The sequence below is a fragment of the Amphiprion ocellaris genome, chromosome 4, assembly GCF_022539595.1.
Source record: "Amphiprion ocellaris isolate individual 3 ecotype Okinawa chromosome 4, ASM2253959v1, whole genome shotgun sequence".
Taxonomy (NCBI): Eukaryota; Metazoa; Chordata; class Actinopteri; family Pomacentridae; genus Amphiprion; species Amphiprion ocellaris.
This window is the reverse complement of record NC_072769.1, coordinates 16,362,734-16,386,160: the sequence shown is the minus strand read 5'-3', so window position 1 is coordinate 16,386,160 and position 23,427 is coordinate 16,362,734. Positions and strand designations below refer to the sequence as shown.

Genomic DNA, 23,427 nt, shown 5'->3' with positions numbered 1-23,427 from the left:
TTTTCAGCCGACAACTACAACTGTAGTTTTCGGCTGAAGCCTGCACAGATACGAGCTCTCACTCGTTTCAGTCCCACTTTTTTTTTTTTTTTTTAACAAAAACATTCAGACACACAGCCCACACACACACCAGACATCCACCACGGTCCGTGTACGGATCTGGTAATTGGATTTTCCGTTCTGAAACGGGTATTGAAAAACAATAAATGAGTGGTTATTTGATTTTCGTTTTAAAATACAAAAATTGAAATTGAAATACAAGGCGTTTTTCCTTTTCATGATCAAAAAGGTATATACGATTTTTTTTAAATGCTTTGATTTTCGTTTTATATTTAGAATAACAAGAAAGTAAAATCAGTCAGAGACAGAAACGAAAAAAGATCCGTTTTTTCATTTTCTGAGACCGGAAGTGGTCATCAGGAAGTGTAGAGCCAAACAGAGTACGGTGCATAGACTGTACAGACATTTTTTTCCGTTAGTTTTCATGGTCAGAATGAGAGATCAGGTGGCCGATCTTAAAATAAATCAATATTGATTTTTTTTATAGAGCATTAAAGTTTTGCAAAGCGAGGAGGCGGGACTACTTGATTGACAGTCCGGTCTGGAATGATTGACAGGTCCTATGGAGGAGGCAGCAGAGACTCTGTTCTCCTCGTTTGGATTAATTCTGATATAATAACTGTTGGTTTATTTATCGGTGGAGCAGCAGAACATTTTCCAGGCAGTTTTCCTTCCCGTTGGCTTGTTTTAACCAGTTTTCTACCTTCGGCTGATTCTACCAGCAGACACTGAAAGGACTCTGATAGTTCGGTAAGTCAATGTTTACTTTCGTATCGGTGCCGCTTTTAATGCACTTTATATGCAACTTTAGTGTCAGATGTAATGTGTGCCATGCACTCCAGATGTTGGTGGAGTTTGTTTCAGTGTGTGTTGACCAGAGAAGAAAGTTAGCATAGTAAATATTAGCTTTAATGTTAGCGATGCTAACCGAGCTAGCTGCTCAGTCTTAGCCTGATTAAAGCTAACGTAGCATCAAGCTAATGTGTTGAGTTTCATGTAAACAGCTGAAGTGTGTTGTGTTCCTGTAATGTGGTTCATTAAGTTCATAAAACTGTGGCTGGTTGACATTAATGTAACGTTCAGGAAACTTAAATGTGATTAAAACAGTAATGTTAATGTTCTAGTTGTCAGTAATCAGCTTTAATTTGACACTAAAACAGACTGATAGTTTTAAATGACATCAGTTTCATTAATTTGTTGAAAATTTTCTCATTTGTTGTTGTGATGTTGCTGCTGATTCATTAAAAGCAGATGATCCATGTTGAAGATACGTTTAGTTCTACTATCAGAAGTACAAGAAGGAAAATGGAAGTTTAGTTCTGCTACATCAAAGATTTTAGGATTAAAATAACTAAATGGGTCTTTATGCCTCAAACTTTATTTTTACAAAAAAGAAATAATGAAATAATCACAGATAATAAAATATAAATAGCAGAGAAAACCTGAGAGAATAATTTCCTGAAAAGTCTGTGAAGGAAAAGCAGCTTTTTATCCTGAAATATCAGAATCAGCTCCAACATGTGCATCTGACAACATCAAGTCAACCAGAAAGAAAAGAAAAAAGAAAATGACTTCTTTCTGATCACATCTGTTCCGCTGCTCACAGTCTGCTGCTGCTCACATTCTTCACATTTATAGTCCACTTTTAAAAGTTCAGCAGACAGGTGCTCTGCTTTGGAGTGTGACGATGTCGTCGGTGATGTGGAGAGTGAAGTTTCCATTTCACCCACAGCGTGCTTTAGGGCAGCCAGGTTGGACTTGATGTTTGAAATACTGACCTACAGCTCAGATTTAACTGTCTGCAGTTCCGTTTTGATGGGTGTTAAACTTTCACTCAAAGCCGCCAGGAGCTGGGTCTTTAAAATAACTGCCATCTCGTTACAGAGTGAAAGCAGCAGTTCCTCCTTAAGGTCAGAGATTGCAGCATCTGAGGACCTCTTCAAAAGAAGATGTAGTTGATGAAGGCGTTCTGGAGCAGGACCAGAAAGACCACGACCAAGCAGCCTTTACATCTTAGGCAGCGTCTCCCTGAGGTGGGTGTCAACGGTGTTCACAGTCAGGTCTGTGGTAATCCCGTCAAAAAACAAAACAGAAAAAAATCTAGATTATAAATCAACATGTAACCAAAGTACTCTGTGTATAACGCCATAGTATAGGATGTAGTTCAGAAAATGTCAAATTATAGTATACTTTTCAAGAATAACATAGTATGGCCTGTAGTTCATGGTATAGCATGTCGGCAAAAAAACCCAACTGATTATTATGTGGTTCAAAAAGTGCAAAATGATAGGATGTTGCCTAAAATTGTCATGTGTGATACGTGGTTCAAAAAATGTCATAGTGCAGTATATTGTCAAAATAGTATGTTTTTCAAGAAAACATCAGAGTATATGTCATCTAAAAAATGCCATACAATAATATTTCATTGCACAAGTAAAAGTATAGTAATTTTTAAAACTGTTCAAATTCTTATATGTTGCTAAAAAACAAAAAAAACTAAAACATAAAAAGCCATAGTAATATGTCAATTTAAAAAGCCTATAGTATAGAGTGTCGCCCAACAAACGTCATAGTATAGCCTGTCGCTCTAAAAACGTCATGGTATGGCCTTTGGTCCAAAAAAAGTCATAGTATAGCATGTCGCTCTAAAAATTTCATAGTATAGCATGTCGCTCTAAAAATTTCATAGTATAGCATGTCGCTCTAAAAATGTCATAGTACAGCATGTCGCTCTAAAAACGTCATAGTATAGCATGTCATCCAAAAAACATCATGGTATAGCATGTCACTCTAAAAACATTATAGTATAGCATGTCACCCAAAAAACGTCATAGTATAGCCTTTGGTCTAAAAACGTCATAGTATAGCATCTCGCTCAAAAAATGTCATTGTATAGCATGTCACTCTAAAAATGTCATTGTATAGCCTTTGGTCCAAAAAAACATCATGGTATAGCATGTCGTCCAAAAAATGTCAGAGTATAGCTTTTGGTCTAAAAACGTCATAGTATAGCCTTTGGTCTGAAAACGTCATAGTGTAGCATTAGGGCTGGGCGATATGACCTAAAAGAAAAATCTCCGATTTTTTCACAAAAAGTCCCGATTCCCGATTTATCCAATTTTTAGTTTTTTTTATGCCCCCTACCTAATCTCCGCACACCGGAGTCCAGTCTACTTTATGCAAATGAGCTGCAGCCCTCTCCAGGTAAACACACCTGATCGCAGCTGGAAATGCCCCGCATGTGGCATGCTGGTCCGGTTGCGGTGCGTTTACCACTGCGATCCGGTGTGTTTACCTGGAGAAGGCTGCAGCTCATTTGCATAAAGTAGACTGACTTCTACTTAATGCAAATTCAGTGAGGCGTGTTGAGATTCCACGCATCGTGAAACTGTCCTCAAACTTCTAAACTAGGCGTCAGTGACCTAAAACGAGGACAGATTCAGCTGCTGCACAGATTATTTCTCGCCTCAAATGCTTTCAGAAATACTTTTTACTTTTCGCTGACGTGTTTTTTTGAAATAAAAGGGAAAATTTGCGGCTGAACCGCTGTGTTTATCCGACTTGTCTGCCGGACTGTCCAGCTGAAAGCTCGGTCACGTGACCACTCTAAAAACATCATAGTATAGCATGTCGCTCTAAAAACATCATAGTATAGCCTTTGGTCCAAAAAACGTCATAGTATAGCATGTCGCTCTAAAAACGTCATAGTATAGCATGTCACTCTAAAAACGTCATAGTATAGCATGTCGTCCAAAAAACGTCATAGTAGCCTTTGGTCCACAAAATGTTGTTTTGTCCTGGCTGTCTGAAGTAGGTGAGGAGCAACACCAAAACAGTCCAAACGCTGGTTTCCAGAGGGTTAGACGAGTATTTATTTGAAAGAGGAAGTTTACAACACAACATGTGAGGGGGTTAAAAGCAAATGGGTGTTAGTAAAATAAAAATAAACAGAACTAAAAGTGAACTTCATGTTGACATTGATGGGCATTCCCACCAGGAACAAAGTAAAAGATAATCAATACGAAAGAAAAACCTCTTCCTGTTCACCTCTTCAAGCCCAAAAACACACCGCAGTAGCACCCTAAACTAAAACTACAAATGGGTTCCCTGTTGTCCTTTCTGAACAATTCAAAGGTCCCTCTCTATCTCCACACACATCCACCAACCACTGGAACACATCTCCAAAGTTCTGCCGGGCCAGCTCAGCTTCCCCTCAGAAGAAGTGCTACCAGATGAAGGAGCCTTTTGAGAGGCAGCTGGCATCGTGATTGGACTGTACTTTGGTCTGTTCCAATCCAGCTTCAGCTCCAGAGACGGCAGGCGGGACGAGTCAACGGAGGCCGGGTGGACGAAGGCATGCAGCTGAGTACAATCCAGAAAACAACAGAGGAGGAGTGCAGTGGCCCAGGGCCAGAACAAGCAGAGTACCATTGTATGTCTCTTAGAAAACATCATAGTATAGCCTTTGGTATGAAAAAAACGCCATCATATACATCGTATATTGTACAAATAACAAGTCAAAGGAAAGAGACATACATTGTAGAATTGTAGTAATTGTGGGCTGACTGATTTACTGATTATCAGTATTTTATTTTATACTGATTTATGGTAATAAATACATTTAAAAATGGCGCTACTTTGGCTCTGAACCTTAATCTACCTGTGGTCGCTCTGTCTTCTGGAGTGATTTGATTGGTTATACGTCACGAATAAAATTCCTTTAACTTAACATCTGTAAACAAAACAAAAACATATCAACAAAGTTTCCTGTTAGAGTTTGTGTTCTTCTAAGTTTAACTCCAAGATTTTAAATACTTTCATTTACTGCAAATGAATATCGACTCCAAATGTCTCAGTAATAATCATTATCAGCCTTAAAAACCCACAAAACACCCCTCTATACTGGACCACACTTAGTACAGTCCGGTTCCCCCTTCTATAAATCTGCTTGGAATCTTCCACTTCCTGTTTGTCAAAGTGGCCTTCTACCTGGACAGGTTTTGTTGGAGCTCATGCAACAAACATTTTGGGTAACTGCACTTTAATATGGATGGATGACACTGAATTAGAGTCTGTTTTAATGAGACTGAGTTAAGATGTGTAGCTGTCATTAAATAGTGAATTATTTCTCAGAATTCACAGAGAAAAGTCTGAAATGTTTGCTAGGTTAGCGTCCCACATGTTCTTTGGCTCAGCTAAAGCTAACTCTCTCCAACTTCTGGATCTCTTGAGTTGCTTGTTGTTAAAATATCTTGCTAGAGGTGCTGAAGCTCAGAAAGTCTGAGATGTTTGTTCAAAATAAGCTCATTCTCAAGTCTTACCTGAACTGTCCTGTTTTGTTTGAACTTTCCCTAAACTTAGGAGTTAATGTAAGAGCAGCACATCCAGACTCAGTCTCATTTATGTAGAGATTAAACTTCAGTGTCATTCATTGATGTTAAAGTGCAGTTTTTCAAATGTTTGTTGCACATGCTCCCGACCAAACCAGTCCAGGTGGAAGACGAGGTGAAGAGAAAGCTCCAGAGGATGAATATCACACATTTACGTTGGAAATAAATGTCCTTTAATTAGACATTGTCATATAAAAGTTGGATTTCCCTTTAATGATGTTCAAATCTTTGTTTTGTTGATGTTTGTTTCTAAATGTTTTCTGACACTCGGCCCCAAAGATTAAAACCTTCTACGGCTCACAAGCTGCAACAATTCACACATTATCAACTATCTTTCTGACTAAACTAAGATAAAAAGTGAAAAACTGCCTGATTCCTGCATCATGAATGTAAATCTTTTTGGTTTTTATGGCAGTAAACTGAATATATTTGGGTTTGACATTTTATAAACCAAAACAAGAAATGAATTAGTGGAGAAAACAATCAACAGATTAATGGACAAAGAAAATCTGTTTTCCAACATATATGGCTGAATTACTCCATTACAAGATACATACAATTTTAATTCAGTTTTATTTATATAACGCCAATTACAGGTCAAATTGTCTCAACGCGCTTTATTTTTATATTTTTTGTCATTTAAAATATGACAAAGTAAGAAATTTTAACCTCTTGACTAATCCAATTTATTATTTGGTTTTTAAGAGACTAATGGACAATTAAAATAAGTTTCTCCACTAAAACTAATAAACATGAGGTCAAATAGAAGGAACAGTTTTAAATACTGCAGTCCCACAATGACAAGAATAAAGTTTGTCAACAAAAACTAAATCTGCTGGTGGATTCCATTAAAGTCCTAATAAATGATAATAAAGTGTGATACTGAAGGTTTGTGGTGCTAAAAATGTCCAAGTAAAGATATGAAGTTGAACATCTGGATGGAGGCTGATAAAAGTTGACCTCCCTTCATTTCTGTGGAGCGACTCCATGGATTTTATGGATGGTGGTTAAAGACCTGCTCTTCTAGTGGTCTTCCTTCTAGTCGCTGTAAAAAGTCAGTCCATCCTGGCCGACTTCAACATCTCTTCATGACAACTTGTTCTGCCTCGGACCTGGTGGAAACTCCAGAAACTCGAGAAAACCTGTCGAGACTCGAGGAACTCATCGAGACTCGAAGAACTCGTGGAGACTCGAAGAACTCGTGGATACTCGAGGAACTCGTCGGGCGGGGGAAGGTGTGGTGGGCAGTAGGGGGAGGTGGGGGAGTAGAGGGGGGAGGCCACCACCCACCTCCCCGCCTACTCTCCGCCCTGACTCCACCCAGACTCCGCCTTGGCTCCACCCATGCGGTCACTTGAGGAACTACGATGCCAAAGGGACGACGAATTTATGTCTTTTCATATGATCTGTAGCTCAGTGAGTTAAGGATTTGCCTATGGAGCTGCAGGTCGCTGGTTCAAGACCAGACAGTTCTTAAATTTTCTCAAAATCCTGACAAAGACAAAGAAAGAAAAGTGCCGGTGGTGGGTCTTGAACCAGCGACCTTCCAGTTGGTAGTCACTCTTCTTATCCCCTGAGCTATACACTCAGATACTAATTCTTCTTTTTTTTGCGCATTTATCATCTATTTTTTGTCGTTTTCGAGTTTTTTTTCAACTCGAGTCTCGACTCGACCGTTTTTCTCAGGAGGTTGGACTTCGGCCTTTGTGCTGGAGGGTGGAACCCTCAGTTCCAAGACTTTCCAAAGCCTCCACACCTCCCGAGTCCTCAGGACCTGAGCTTTCAGACAGTCTGAGGGCTGAAATTTTCTAAGTCCCACAGTAGTTCTCTGTTAGTTTGAACCTTCAGACAGTCCAAGGACTGAAATCCTAAGTTCCTGAGTAGTTCTCTGTTAGTTTGAACCTTTAGACAGTCCAAGGACTGAAATCTTAAAAGTTTCTCAGTACTTCTCTGTTAGTTTGAACCTTCAGACAGTCTGAGGACTGAAATTTTAAAAGTTTCTCAGTACTTCTCTGTTAGTTTGAACCTTCAGACACTCTGAGGACTGAAGTTTTAAAAGTTTCTCAGTACTTCTCTGTTAGTTTGAACTTTCTGGTTAACAGAAGCCTTAAAACTTGTGACCATGAGTCTTGATTTCACATTTAGACCATCCATCTGAGTTCTTCTCAGACCTTCACCTGTGGGTTTTTTAGAAATCCTTAACAAACTTTGATTCTCTTCACTGAACAGTAAAGTTTGTGGAGATCAGAAGGTAACATTTGTTTGATCCATGCCTTCAACTACTAGTAGACTTTATCTGGAAAGCAGTTTTTTTAAATGAGTTCTTAGTAAATCTGTCCACAATCAAACCAAGAACATAGAAAGAGGAAATGTTTGAAGAAACAACTTGATGTTTTCATTTCAGACTAGAAAACGCTTTAAGAACTTTATCTGTTTTTACTTTTTGATCGTTTTGTCTCTTCTGTTTAATTTGATCTTCTAAAGTTTAACTGGTGTCTTTTCAAATGTTTTGTCTTTAGTTTGATTCTTCTTAAATGTTTAGTTTTGCTCTTTTCTCACCTTTTATTCTTTTCTAATGTCTGATTTGATTTCGAAATGTTTTGTCTTTTTAATGTTTAATTATTTCTTCAAATGTTTTATCGGCTTGTTTGAATTGTTTTTTCTTTCCCAATATTTAATTTTTCGATTAAATCTTTAAGGTTTTTCTTTTTAAATGTTTTACCACCTTTTAATGTTTAATTTTCTTTTTAAATGCTTCATTGTATTTTCAGTTTAATTCCTATTTGAAGTTTTATTGTCTTTAAGATGTAATTTTATAATGAAACATTTACTTTTTTAATTAAATGTTTTTGCTTTTTAAAGGTTTAATAATCTAATTAAATGTTTTGTATTTTTTTAACTGTTTAATATTCTTCTTGTTTAATTGTATTTTTTAAATGTTTAATTATTGAAAATATTTTATCTGTAATTTTTAATATTTGTATTTTAAAAATTTTGTTTAATTTCATAGTTACATGTATTGTATCTTGTTTAATTATCTAATTCAATATTTTGTCTGTTTAATATAGTTAAACATTAAATACAATTACATTATATTCAGGGAAATAAACCCTTAAATCACAATGAAAATAATTCTGTTGTCACAATCATTAGTTAGTCAATTATTCAGTTTATCAATTCAACTTTATTTGTTTAGCCCCTTTCACACAGATGACAAAACTAAACAAACATAACATTTAACATGGTAATAAAATATGTTGTGTCCAGGGGATGGAGGGAGTTTATTGAAGTCTTCTTGGGCTCACATGGGAAATCATTTAACATATAAACTTGATATTCAGTCTAAGGAAACTGCAGAGCGACAGAAGAACCAACAATATCTCCTGTTTTTTCCTTTAATGAGTCGACTCTTCTTGTGCTTTCAGACCAAAGAACTACAGACTCTTCACAACCTGCTCAAACTCTTGGTACAGGACCTCACCACACGGGTCAAGAAGGTTTCTGTCTCATTTCTACTCTGAAGATCACCTTCTCCTGCTCAAACTGCTGACAAATGTTTCTGCTGCTCTAAAGTCTGGTCTCCAGAACTTCCTAAAAACTCTCAAAGTCTCTTCTGCTGCAGGTTGCTTTGTAGAACTGTCGCAGAAAACCTCACTAAACCACATGGAGGGGCCTCAAGATAGTCGTCCAAATGAAATCGTACAAAAACCAAACTAGCACAACCCAAACACTAAACTCTCCTGCAGCCTACCAGAGAACCTCTGAGAACAGAGAATCAGGACAGGAACTCTTACCTTCTGGACAACCAACATTGGTTCTCAAACAAGAATACAGAATGTGTCTGACCAAAAACCTCTAAAGACTCACTACAGCCAAGATAAAGACACAACTCAGCTGCACCAAATCCACTAATCACTGCACACATTAGGACCATGTGCTAACTGTGGCTAAAGAACCACATTTACCAAGACAACTATCCAGTACAAAGCCATAAAACACACCAAGAAACACATTAAAGACGATTTTACTGCTGGAAGCTGCAAGCCAACACCTAAAGAACAAACTGAAGCAATGGCGCTAAACCTGATTCAGTGGTGAATAGAAGCAGAGGAAATGTTTGTCTGCAGCTAAATAAAGCAGGAAGACACTGAGCTGCTCAGGTGTTCCTGATAACACCAAGCAGCCACCTGGACAGCCAATAAGAACACAGCTTCCTGGAAGTCCAGAGGGCTGGGTTAGTGAAGGAAATTTAATTTAAAGTTGAAGCAGAAAGTTAACAAAGAAAGTTGAAAACCACCTTCTGATACCTGAAATCTCTGAGTTTTCACACAAAGAACACCTGAACATGTCAAACTGGTTTCATAGTAGAACCATCATTGTAAAAACGTCATAGTATGGTGTGTTGCTCAAAAAACATTACGACCCGGCTGTCTAGGGTCACTGAGGAGCAACACAAAAACAGGACAAACGCTGGTTTCCAGGGGGTTAGGCGGCTATTTATTTGAAAGAGCAAGTTTACAACAACACATGTGAGCAGAAAAATCACAGTCTGTCTTTCGTTCAGCTGAAAATATTAGTTTTTGCCTTTTTTATTGACCAAATTTTTCAGGAAGTAGATGAAGAATAATTAAAGCTCTCATGTAGAAGTCCAACTTATTTTGGCTCCTTGTGGAGAGTTTAATCTTAGAGTTTGTACAGCTGTTTAGTTTTTAGAGTCACATGGATTGTTTTGTCTTCCCCTCTACCTCTTCTGTCCCTCTCAACCCGCCCGGTCAGCAGGCAGATGGGTCCCCCCACATTAGAGCCGGGTTCTGCTCGAGGTTTTTTTCCCTGTTAAAAGGGTGTTTTCCTTGCCACTGTCACCTTTTGGCTTGCTCTGGAGGTCAGGCATATTGGTTCTGTAAAGCGTCTCGAGACAATTTGACTGTAATTGGCGCTATATAAATAAAATTGAATTGAATTGAATTTAATAACTGAGTCCTGAAATAAAATTACAGTTGTGGATTTCTGTCATTTAGTCTGGACTAAACAAATAACAGCAGCATAAATCTCAAATGTCATTATGAGGAGTCTGGATTGAGGTTTCTCACTTGATAACGATCAAAACATGAAATTTAGGTTGGTTTAAAGGAATATTCCACCTTAAATCTTTGAATGTTGACCTAAAAGGTTGGTTTCAGGAAGTATTCCACCTACAAGGTCCTCAAACATCCACCTTAAAGGAACATTCTACCAAAAACCCTTGGACATGCACCTAAAATGTTGCTTTAACCGAGTATTCCATCCAAAATCCTCAAAGAGACCTGAGGGGCTGGTTAAAAGGAATATTCCACCTAAAACCTCAAATATAGACCCGAAAGGGTTGTTTAGAAAAAATCCTTCAGTGTAGACCAAAAAAGTTAGTATGGAGGAATATTCCACCTGAAATGTAGACCTGAGAAGTTGGTTCGGAAGAATATACCATCCTAAACATCCTTAAATGTAGACTAAAAGACAGTTTGGAAGAGAATTCCACCTAAAATCCTCCAATGTAGACCTAAAAGGTGAGTTTAATGGTACATTCGACATAAAATTCACGACTGTAGACCTTGGAGGTTAGTCTGATGATATATTCCACCCAAAATACCAAGAAGTCAGTGTAAAGGAAATGTAGACCTAAAAGGATTGTTTAAAGGAATATTTAAACAGTTATTTTCATTATTTAATAATCTGTTATCAGTCAGAACCCTGGCAAACTTATTTTCATCAGTTTTTTAGTGGAAGTCACAAATAAAGGAGCTCTTGGTTTTTCCCAGCGTTACTGAGTCAAAAGCTGCTGTTTCAACACAGACACGTTCACATGCATCCACAAACCTCTCAGCACTCAAACACCCACAGACAGGAGGCCGGCTGGACCGAGGCTCGGCGGCGTCCTCAGACCCACGAGTCGGGGAGTCGGTGAACTTGTTGGTCCGGTTTGAAGGCCTCCGTGTGGTCCAGTAGAAGTCCACGTAGTCGGTGTTGGCTTTGAACCACAGCGACTGGCCGCCATCAGGTGGACCGGCTCGTACTCGTAGGGCTCCTCCTGTAGCCTTGAGGGAACCACAGGAACATTCAGTAGCTGTTGGAGTTCTTCCTGTCAGGCTCGTAGTAGAACGGCTCTGAAGAATCTTGTACTTGTCTTATCTGGAACAATCTAATAGCCTAAACTGTTAACAGCGATGTAAAGAAGCAAACACACAGGCATAGATTAGGACTCAAACTAGATTTATTTTAGAAAACAAATCAGCTTAGAGGCATTTGTTCACACGTGGCTGAATAGGAGGCCGTCCAATCAGATTTGAGGTCTTCACTCTGTAGGTTGTTTGTTTGGTGAGACTCTTGGACCTCCATCAGCTGACATGGATGTTTGATGGTCTTCTTCTCTAGTGCCAGATGATTCATCCATGAATTCAGCAGCTACAGACTGAAATGAAGCTCATGCTGCCGTTATTGAATTCCTGTTCCAGATCAAATGTTCAGAGCTCACCTTGAATGCAGCTGTCTGCTGTCTGATAGTTTTTCTCATTGTAGTCTTCAATAAAGTCTTTTTCCTCATGTCAGGATGTGGTGAGACTCTTTCTCAGTCTCTGCAGACGTCCCTCATTGTGCATCTCCAGAGAAGAAACAGAAAAACTGGTCACTGCTTCAGCATCACAAACGCTCTCCAGCATTGAGAGTGTTTTAGGAATTCATTCATTGTGTTGTGAACTTTGAAGGAGCAGAAACTTTACAGCTGCCAAAGATATGAGCTCCAATTCTGGATGTTTTAGGAAATGAAGTTCATCAAATGAACACTTGATTATTGCTGATAACTCTCATTAAATTACTGAAGAAATCCAACATAAAAACCTGTAAACTCTCAGGCAGCTTTTGTTAAAGTTTGTCTATAATTCTATCATCATGTTCTGGAACCAGGACTCTGCAGAAGTTCCTTCAATCAGATACTTGTGTGTTTCTATTTAAGGCCTCAGGTTTGAACGTACAGCAGAGGATTAGAAAGGGGTGATTTTAATGTTTAAATCAGTCCAGTAAATGTTTGGCGTGAAAATTATTAAAATTTTGATTTAGATAGATTTGTGTCAAATACTATTGTAGAGTCTCACTTAAATATATCCAAATGAGTTCAGTGTATTTACATTTTATACAATATTTGATTTCTTAATCTCAATACTGTAGGGTCTGACCCTAAATATTATAATAATGATGTCAATTTAAATAATGTTTTAGTGCAGAGTCATAAACTTTAATCAGCTAAACTTACATAATAAATATCACTGTACAATCTTAACCTGAACATTCATATTATTGAAGTAAATTTACATAAATCATGATATTCTAGAGTCTTAACTGGAATATTTCTACCATTAATCTTTTTATATTGTGCTGATAAACAACAATAACCCGACTTTCAGATAATATTTATTGTCTGTGATTGTGAGACTAAATTCCTCCACATTCTGGAACTGGACTGAATTTCCCAAAATGGAAACATGGACAGAATTTAACACTCATGTATCCATGGCAACGCTAACGTTTCTGCTTCTTACCAAAGTTCACAACACAAGTAAAGATTTTAATGTAAAACTTCAGGGATGACTGCTAACCATAAGTATTCTGATCAATACTTCATGATCAATATCAGGACAGATGTTACAACTCCAGCTGTTGCATTAGACTGCAGTTATTCACAGAGAAATTAAAACATCACATTCCTCATAAAAACTAGATGGGACTTTTATTAAATAAAGTGTTGGTGAATAAACAGTGTAAAAAGTGCAAAGCAGCTCCATTAAATCAGGAGATGTGAGACTTCCACAGCATGGATCACCATCTGCTGTGTTGATTCATAGCTGAATGTCAGAATGAACTGAGATAGAAAAGCTGCTTTGAGCTGCAACAATACGGTCTGACAATCCAACACCATCACAGTTTTCATCTGGTTGTTTTGCTTCAACATGCTGTGAAGTTCAGTTTTTACCTGAATCAATACAGAGATTCTATTTCCAACTAAGACTGGAATAAAAATTAGAATGTTATGAGGTTATTAATGCAACTAAATCCTTTCAGATGGAAGGATTTACTTCTAAGTTCTAATTCAAGTTTCAGTTGGAGCACATTGCATTCACAAAGAAAAACAGCGAAACTTTCATAGCAACATTTAATAAACCTAAAGCTTCCCTGTTGGCTCATTGGTGGAGTTTGTTACTGAGCATCTGAACCTTAAATCCAGTGAGACGACTATCTTCAGTCGAGGCCAGTCAGAGAACTTCAAGACCTTCCATCAGCTGGACCAGATGTGGCATCATCTCCCTCTGAACATCTGGATGACAGGAGAAAAGACAGAAATCAAACACAGATCACAGAAATACAATTTATTCACTTTCATCACTTTATAAAAGTAGCATGAACTTTATTAAAACTTGACAACATCAGTAATGGAAGTAAATGTTTTTATCTCATGTTGAAGCTAAATTTAAAGTCAATATTAATGACAGTTTATCCTGAGAGGAGTGAGAATGGAGCTTTTCTTTCCTTTTTAGAATATTCCCTCAAAATATTCTGTTTATTATTGGCTTTAGAAGCATTTTTCTTTATTTATTTTTAAATACCTCAAACTGATACACTTTGCTGGTTTGCAGATAATTTCATGTACAATGACAATAAAGATCTTCTGTTATAACATATTTTGCTAAAACAAGAACTGCAAACCTTCTCAACCATCTCTCAGGCTGCAAAATTCCAACTGCGAACAAGAATTATCTTATGTAGTTATTATTATAATAATCTTTACTGAACCAGCCCTGGAATTAATAAAAATCTGTATATGGATATGATTTTCTCTGATGGAACCACTATGGAAGCCGTAGTAACAATTAACCATCCTTTGAAGGGAAAGATTAGGTCTTCTTCAGGTGGATAAAAAAAATGCTCTCCCATAAAAAACAAAAAAAACTGCATACAATAAAGTAAATCTCTTCTGCACTGCACACATACTACACTTTTGTATAACTCTGGATGTCAGAGTAAAGGCAGACAGATCCACCAATCAGCCACAACATTCTGACCACTGACAGCTGAAGAGAACAACATCCATCATCTTGTTCTAATGCAACGTTCTGCTGGGAAATCTTGACATTCATGTGGATGTTTGACATGTACCACCACCTAAACACTGCAGGACAAACAACCCCCTAGTCTCCATGGCAACAGCAGTCCTTGATGCCAGCTGCCTCCCTCAGCAGGACAAACTAAAACTACTCAGGAGTGGTCTGAGGAACACGACAGAGCTAAGCTGTTCACCTGGGTTCCACACTCCCCACATCCACATCTGATTGAGCGTCTGTGGGATGGTCCAGGATCAGCCTGGTCTAGGTAGGACCCACCCTGCAACCCACAGGATCCACAGAATCCACAGGACATCCCCAGAGGTTCTGATGAACCACTGGGTCAGAGGAGTTTTAGCAGCATAAAGGGACCAACACAGTATTAGTCAGGTGGTCAGAATGTTATACTGTTATATTGTCATGCTGATTATATGATCAGTAAATGTTACCATCAATTATAACGTCCACATTGATCAGGAAAAAAACAAACTATCGGTTCATTCAGAAACTGTGGGGTTAAACCTAAAAACACAGACCTCAACAGCAGTTTGTTTCAAAGCAGAACACCAGCTGGTTTTCACTAAAGAAGCTTTCAAAGCAACAATTAAATGACAGTTTTGTTCTCATTAAGTTCAGTGTCAGCCAAAATAATGTACACACATCAGGAAAAGAAAAACTTTTATAAATATTTCATTTGTATAAGTACTTCTACACATATAGATTCCTCTTTCTAAGTTTGATCAAATCACGATAACTCTGTGTCCTGTTGTACGATGTTTTCCCAACAGATGGCGCTACCCTCATGAATGGAGCATCAACAAGTGACGTCTACAACACAACAGAAATGTCTGGAAGCCAGTGGCCACCACTTTGAGCACCTCTTGTAATTGTAGAGGCCAAAGATAACTTTTATTAATCTGGTGATGTCTGAATAAATTTGGTATTGAAATATTTATGCAAGTTTTTCTTTTCCTGATGTGTGTAAACATTACTTTGGCTGACTCTGTATAATGGGTTTCTGACAGGTCACCAGGCAACATCTTTTTATAATAATGACAAACATACCTGCATTCTACAGGAGTGATTTTCCTCATGTGCAGGTAAAGATGTGTGAGGAGCTTAGAGATGACAGGAGCAGGAGTCATCCTCACTAATTCAGCTTCCACCTAGAAACAGAAAGACCACAAACACACACACTGATATACTCTCAAACGTTCAACCTCACAGCCTCAAAATATCTGATTAGGAAGTGTTGTGTTCCTAAATTCTACTGAAAGCATTGACAGACATTCTCTTACAAGGTTGTGTAAAAAGCAGCCTGTCCTCTGAGCTACTGAGAAATTTTCCTGAACAAAGTTTCTACGTGTAAATCAGCTCAACAAAAACTAAAGCCTCAGTCAGAGATAACAGGTATCACAAATTATAAAGAACTTTCTTTGTTAACGCAGACTTTCTGCTTCAACCTCACATAAAAAGGGGAGTTTAACTCATCAGGTGACTGAAAATGAACGGCTTGTGCAGTTCTAGATCCAAAAGTAGGATGTTTCAACTCGTGTTTTACTACAAATACATACAGTAATAAATAAATACAATGGCTGGTTGTTAGTTTATTCACTATTAATGTCATTTTATATACTGGATTGAACTTGAGCAGTGGAAGAGAGAAGGAATTTAATGAAATTATGGAGATTCAGAGAGGTAATGTTGCGCAATGTTAAGTGCAGTTTAATTCAAACCAGCTGAATGTTAAACTTCAGTGCAGCTCAAAGGGTTTCAGTTAATCTTAAAGTAAAATAACTCTTTTAAAAGCTAAAATACATAGCAGAGAAATACAGGTTGAGAAGGTCATTCTAATAATGACGGACAGGCAGCAACTAACACAGGTGTTCAGCAGTAAGTTAGCCACCTGTGTTAATTAGCCCGCTAGCTAACTTAGCCGCTTAGCTAGCTAACGCGTCCGGACCAGCTGCTCAAACACGACAAAACACAACTCTTCACAAGTCGCTGACTTAACGTACAACAAAATAACGCTACAGGTTAGAAGTATTTATCTTCTTACCGTGTTTTACACCAAAAACAAGGTCAACAGCAGCCAGAGACGCTACCAGATAGTGATGGTCCTCTGATACCGGAAGCTTCGACACATGCGCTGTAGCTCATGAAGCAAACGTATGGAGCCACTGTGCCGAGGCGTGGTTTGACACGTGACTCGTGACGTTTGAATCACTTCAGTGACGTTTGAAGCACTCAACTGCTTCGAATCACCTGATTGGTTCGGTTTGTTATGTGAATCACTCAGCGGGCTCGAGAGTGTTCCGGGATAGGAGATCCCTATTTAGTGTTGTTCATTAGGGTCCGAGCACCACGAAGTGGTGCGAGGAACCTATTGAAACCCTAGGAATTATTAGGGTCCGAGCACCGAATGGTGCGAAGACCCTATTGGAATGCAAGGAATTATTATTATTTTTCTTTGTGCGACGGGGGAAATGCATTTTTGGCGACCTTATCATACCCCAAAACGCGTGAAAGTTGGCACACACATCAGGACTGGCGAAAAATTTGATATTTTGTGGGAGGTGCGCATGTATTTGCCAAAATGGCTCCATAGCGCCCCCTACAAAGTTGCAAAAAGTGGTCATTAGGCCAACTGGCAGGATGTTTGAGCTACAGCTACAAAATTTTGTGTGCATATTCAGCACATCAGGACACACGAAAAATTCAATTACAGACACGCCCTAAACCCAACAGGAAGTCGGCCATCTTGAATTAGCTTTAAATTTTCTGAGATTAATAACTCAGCGAAGATAAGTCCGAGAGACGCCAAATTTGGCCAGTATATGCAACAGCCCTACCTGATCAAAAGTTATCAAAATGCTGTGCGAAAGTCAAAGGGCGTGGCCATGGCGGTCATCAAAAATATTGATCCTTTGCCATGAAACAGGAAGTGGTGCCTAACTTTCATGAACATGCTCCAATCTGCCTGAAATTTTACATGTGTGATCAGTGTCCAGCCCTGACGACATCCATGTGGTTATGTACATTGACAGTCATAGCGCCACCTTGTGGTAGCAGGAAATAGACATTTTTTTACACTTTGATGTACTATTCTTAGCAGGTTGATCAAATTCACCTCAAATGTGGTGACATAAGCCAGAACACATTGATGATGATTCCCAGAGAAAATGGTGACTCGTCGTCAAGGGGCGTGTCTGTGGCGGCGCGGCGAATTTCGATTTCTCGCCATGAAAATTGAATTATTAATATCTCAGCTGGAAATGATCCAATCCGGACCAAACTTGATGTGATGGACACCAGTCCGGTTCTGAACACATCCACATTCATAAATTTAGAAATACTCATAGTGCCACCTATTGGCAACAGGAAGAAATTGTCATTACATTTGCATGTACCATTGCCTGAAACTTTGTCATATCATCCTGAAAATTGGTCAGCTCAGTGTTCCCCCCTTGACAATGCCACAGTGTGAAGATTTTGACAATTGATGAAATTCTGTTGCCGTGGCAATGCAATGTTTTTCCGTGACAGACAAAATACTTTTTGACAGGTTAGGAACGCTCATATGCTCGCCAAAATATCTACACACATCAGGACTGCTGAAATATTTGATATTTTAGACGAATTGCACATGATTGTTGCAAAATGGCTCCATAGCGCCACCTGGAAAATTTCAAATATTTACTACGGCCGTATGTGTGACCTACAGTTCTGAAACTTGGTAGGCATATGTAACTCGTCAAGACGCACAAAAATGTAATTGACACCCATGGCCAAAACCCAACAGGAAGTCGGCCATTTTGAATTATATGTCATATGTTTTGACGATTATGGGTCATTTTTAGACATTTTCAAAAGCTATAAACTCAAACAGGGTACCACTGAGAGAGCTGAAATTTGGCCAGGATGTACTCCAGGCATGGATGATCAAAAGTTATCAAAATGCTCTGCAAAAGTCAAAGGGCGTGGCCATGGCGACTCCCAAAAATACTGATCCTTTGCCATGAAACAGGAAGTGGGGTCTAAATCTCTTGTACATAATCCAATCTGCCTCAAACTTTACATGTGTGATCAGAGTCCATTCCTGATCACATCCATAGGCCGACATTAAAGTCTTGGTCGCAGCGTCACCTGGTGGACGTGCGTGGATTCGCCGACCAGCAAGGATGCGATGACCCGTCCAATGCTGCTTGCAGCTTTAATTTTTAACTTGAGTTTGGACTCGACAGTTTTTGTGAGGAGGTTGGACTTTAGGCTTTGTGCTGGAGGGTTGAACCCTGATTTCCAAGATTTTCAAAGTGTACAGACCTCTTGAGTCCTGAGGAGATGAGCTTTCACACAGTCTGAGGGCTGAAATTTTCGAAATTTCACAGTAGTTGTCTGTAAAGTAGAACCTTCAGATAGTCCAAGGACTTGTGTCTTCTATGTCCATGTGTAGTTGTCTGTTAGTTTCAAATGTCAGATAGTGTGAGGACTGAAATGTGCAAAGTGTCTTAGTACTTCTCTGTTAGTTAGAAATTTCTGTTTAATCGAAGCCTTAAAAGTTGTGAACATGAGTCTTGATTTCACATTTAGAGTATCCATTTGAGTGTTGGTGAGACGTTCACCTGTGTTCAATTTAGAAATGGTGAAGAAACTTTGATTGTATTCACTGAAAAGTATAGTTAGTGGTGATCAGAAGGTAACATGAGTTTGATCAATGATTTCAAGTATTAGTAGACTTTATGAGGGAAGCAGTTTTGAGAAAAGAGTTATTAGTAAATCAATTCATAGTGCAACCCAGAACATTGAAAGAGGAAGTGTTTGAAGAAACAACCAGATGTTTTTGTTTCAGAATAGAAAACGTTTTAAGATATGTAAATTTAATTTTTTTTTGGATTTTGTTATTGTGTCTCCTGTGTAATTAGATATTCAAAAGTGTCACTGGTGTTTTTCAAATTGTTTGTCTGTATTTAGATTCATCTTAAAAGTTGAGTCTTGGTCTTTTGTCATTCTTTATGAATTTATAATATTAGATTAGATGTCCAACCGTTTTGTCTTTTGAATGTGTAATTGTTGAGTGAAAAGTATTATTGCATGTGATGAGTGAAAATATTATTTTAAATAGTAAATGTTTAAAGTCTTGTAGTTTGTAATGTGAAGAACTTGTAGTAGATTGTAATGTGTAATTGTATATTTAAGGTTTTCATAGGAAATTGTGTTTAATTCCTAGTGAAAGTGTTATTGTCTTTAAGATGTTATTTTGTAAATAAACATTTAACTATTTAAAAAAGCGTAGTATTTTCTTTCACTTTTTGTTTGGATAGGCGTAGTCAGAGACAGCCACACAACGGGGTTAAACATAAGAGTTAGGTCAGCTCATACAGCATGGGGTGTACAAGCGGGAATCGAACTCGGGCCACAGTGGCGGGGACCTAGTACATACGTTAGAGTCGTAACCCATAGAGCTATATGAGCACACATGTTGTCGCCTTAAAAACGTGTATAAATCCAGTGGAAAATCAAGGGGTAGGGTTAGGGCTAATGAGCAAGGTCCTTACAGCTGTAATAAAAAATTTGGGAATTTAATATGGCACATAAATATTTTTAATATTAAAACTAAGCAGCCGAATATTCTGAGAAATTAATTCTCGGTTTTTCCGTCCGCATCGTCGATATAGCTTACCTAAAGGTGTACTTTTTCAACCCCTAAAGGTGTACTTTTTCAACCACGATGCGGACGGAAAAACAACAACATCATTTTAGGAATTTTTTGGGTTAGTCTGACTTATTATTAAATTATGGAAAAATTTAATTTTTTGAATAAATCATTTTGATACATGACTACTGTCAGGACCTTCCTCTCTATCTCTAAGCCTAACTCTACACTTTCTATTGGCTTTATACACCTTTGCTGACAGCCAACACGTGTGATCAGATAGCGCTGCGGGTTAAACCACTGACGCATGTAGTAGGTCCTCAACGTTAAGGCCCTGGTTCGATTCCCGCTCGCAATCCCGTACTATATTTGTTGTTCTTTTTTATTTCTACCCCTTTGTCTGGCTGTCTCTCACTACGTCTATCCGTCTATTAAATGCAAAAGACTACAACACTTATTTACAAAATTCCTGTTTATTTATTACATACAATTCTTACATTTCTTACATCTTTTTTTCCCCACAATTTATTAAACTTTAATTGTCTTTACTTTGTCCCATTTATTTAATTGCTTCTTTTTTATGTCTTCTCTTTCTTTAATCTTCTTCCTTCTACAATTTAACACCAATCTTAAATTTTGGGTCATTTTTTGACATTTTTAAAAGCTAAAAACTCTAACAGGGTATCCCTGAGAGAGCTGAAATTTGGCCAGGATGTACTCCAGGCATGGATGATCAAAAATTATCAAAACGCTCCGCAAAAGTCTGAGGGCGTGGCCATAGTGACCAGCGGAATGTGCCCATTTTTAATGTCTCGCCATGAAACAGGAAGTGCTATCTAACTAGCCTGTACATGCTCCAATCTGCCTGAAACTTTACTCTCTCAGTTGCAGCGCCTCCTGGTGGATATGTGTGGGCATGCCGGGCCGCTCGGATGCGAGGACCCGTCCAACGCTGCTTGCAGCTTTAATTGTCATTATTATTACTAGTAATATTATTTTTGTGTCTGCTAGAACCCATACAATCATCTAGTGTAGTCAAAGAGGAATGTGTGCATGGCGAATCAAATCCAAAACAATCCATGAACCGACCACGTCTTGATTGCACTTCATTTTATTAACCACTAGATGTCCTACTCGAGCACTGTGTGTCATTGAGGCCTCGAGTAATGAACCATGTTTTGAATGAAGTGTCGAAGCTTCAACAAACCTCGATCAGCCATCACTAGATATACATATACTAGATACGCTAGCGTGCTGTCTTCTATATTATCTACGGTCTGACCAATCGCTGCTCTCTGGCTCCGCCCTCTGAGAATCTTGTTGTCGTTTGCCTCCACACTTGCTGATGACCACTTCCGGTCTCAGAAAATGAAAAAACGGACCCTTTTTCGTTTCTGTCTCTTAATGATTTTACTTTCTTGTTATTCTAAATATAAAACGAAAATCAAAGCATTTAAAAAAAATCGTATATCCCTTTTTGATCATGAAAAGAAAAAACGCCTTGCATTTCAATTTTATTTTTTGTATTTTAAAACGAAAATCAAATAACCACTCGTTTTTTGTTTTTCAATACCCGTTGTTTCAGAACGGAAAATCCAATTACCAGATCCGTACACGGACCCACCACACACACCTTTGACACACTTCCACATATTAGTTGAGGAGCTGCGAAAACCTGGTCGCGCCAAACTATTTTACATTTGACGAAGCTCTCCAGCAAACTACAGTCGGATGAAGAGTCCAGCCACTCGTCTGGCCCGGATTCTGCCACCAGCGCGGATGAAGCCGATCTTATCGAAGGAATTGATCATTCCAGTGACATGTAAGTCTGTATTCATGAGAAGTTGTTTGTTTTGAGTTGGAGAAAAGCAAAGAAAGTATAATATACATGGAACGCCGCCGAAAGCATTCCGCGCAAAATACGCATCATTTTTACAAGTCATGTGCTGCGCACAGCTAATGTACCACGTAACTTTTTCTGTGTGCAGCATTTACAATGTTGGGAAGGAGGAGGAGGAGGAAGAGGAGAGAATGGAGGTCTCCTGCTGTCCTGGTACCCAGCGAGAGGTAGAGGCACAGACCGCCTCCAGCCAGGAGACGCTGCAGCAGCCGCTCCACCAGCGAGCGCTCCGGGCCAGAGGCGCTCCCTACAGCTGGCTGGAAAACTGAGAAGGAACCTGACAGCTTACCTTCTCTGCCACATTTCCTGCCTGCCGAAAAGCAGGCCAGGTGTCCAGCCACCTCTGTCAGAATATGTGGACAGCCCTTCTCCATCAGACCTGTCCAAGTACTTGGACCAGGAGACCATCAAAATACTGTTTCTGATTCAACTCAGTAATAACGATTTTCTTTTATTTTCAAATGCACTTTTTATGGTCTGACCATGGTTTTGTACATAAAATATGTGTGTTCATAAGTATCTGGCACACTTAGAAATTTGATTGCACTATTGTTAATAATTTGTTTTGATGTTGATGTTGTCTCTTTGCAAATTTTGCAGTTTTATTTTCGTTTTTTTTTACAGGTTACAAAATTGACCATATCTCAAAAAGCAAATTATGTACAGACTCCAAATAAATTTCCTGTGGTTCCAAAGGATATTGTGCAACTTTTTTACATTTACAAATGTGAGGGATACAGCTATGCAATTTCTGTATTTTGAAATATATGCAAAAAAACCAAAAACGATTTTCATTTTTTTTAAGGTTTATTGCACTTTTAAGCAATTTTTTGTAGCAGTTAAGACATAAGTCAATACATATTATTAAAATTTGAGATATCAGGGTTATTTTTGATGTAAAGCAAATAAAAATACTCCAAAAAAATGGCACTACAGCATGTAAAAACGTAAAAATATGTCCTGGCGGACTTGCACAATGGTGGGTCTTAAAGGGTTAAAAAAAAAAAATCTGATTTATGCTTCTAATCCCCTCAATAGCCATGCAAGTTTTCAGATTAATCTTCGACTAACAGGATAAGAACCATTCAGGTCATTCTGACATTTATCAATGCCGAATTTTATCAACATGAATGTAAGCTATAGAAACAAAGCATTATTCAGTATATAAAGTCACGATGGGACAGTTAGCTAAAGGATTAATGTGCTACCTGACCTGCAGTGACTTGTGGTGTTTCCTCTCATTTCTTCCCATCTCTATATTAATTTCTACTATAAATCACGCTGCTTGCAGTTTATTTC

The 23,427-nt window shown here is 38.4% G+C and overlaps 3 long non-coding RNA genes across 5 annotated transcripts; 2 read left to right on the top strand and 1 right to left on the bottom strand.

Moving 5' to 3' along the window:
- The first annotated feature begins 439 nt into the window (after positions 1-439).
- LOC129348722 (uncharacterized) lies at positions 440-12,031 on the top strand. 2 transcript variants are annotated; one of them, XR_008601381.1, is made up of 4 exons: positions 440-810; positions 1,945-2,093; positions 4,195-4,492; positions 8,876-12,031. It is a non-coding gene; the product is annotated as an uncharacterized LOC129348722 (long non-coding RNA). The 2 variants fall into 2 exon arrangements; XR_008601380.1 differs by lacking the exon at positions 8,876-12,031 and having other exon boundaries at positions 4,195-4,692.
- On the bottom strand, positions 11,680-16,772 carry LOC129348721 (uncharacterized). 2 transcript variants are annotated; one of them, XR_008601379.1, is made up of 4 exons: positions 16,635-16,772; positions 15,641-15,741; positions 14,772-14,913; positions 11,680-13,791 (listed from the first exon to the last, which is right to left on the bottom strand). It is a non-coding gene; the product is annotated as an uncharacterized LOC129348721 (long non-coding RNA). The 2 variants fall into 2 exon arrangements; XR_008601378.1 differs by lacking the exon at positions 14,772-14,913.
- Positions 16,773-21,862: 5,090 nt separating this feature from the next.
- On the top strand, positions 21,863-22,826 carry LOC129348724 (uncharacterized). Its single transcript, XR_008601383.1, has 2 exons — positions 21,863-22,050; positions 22,217-22,826. It is a non-coding gene; the product is annotated as an uncharacterized LOC129348724 (long non-coding RNA).
- The last annotated feature ends 601 nt before the right edge of the window (positions 22,827-23,427 follow it).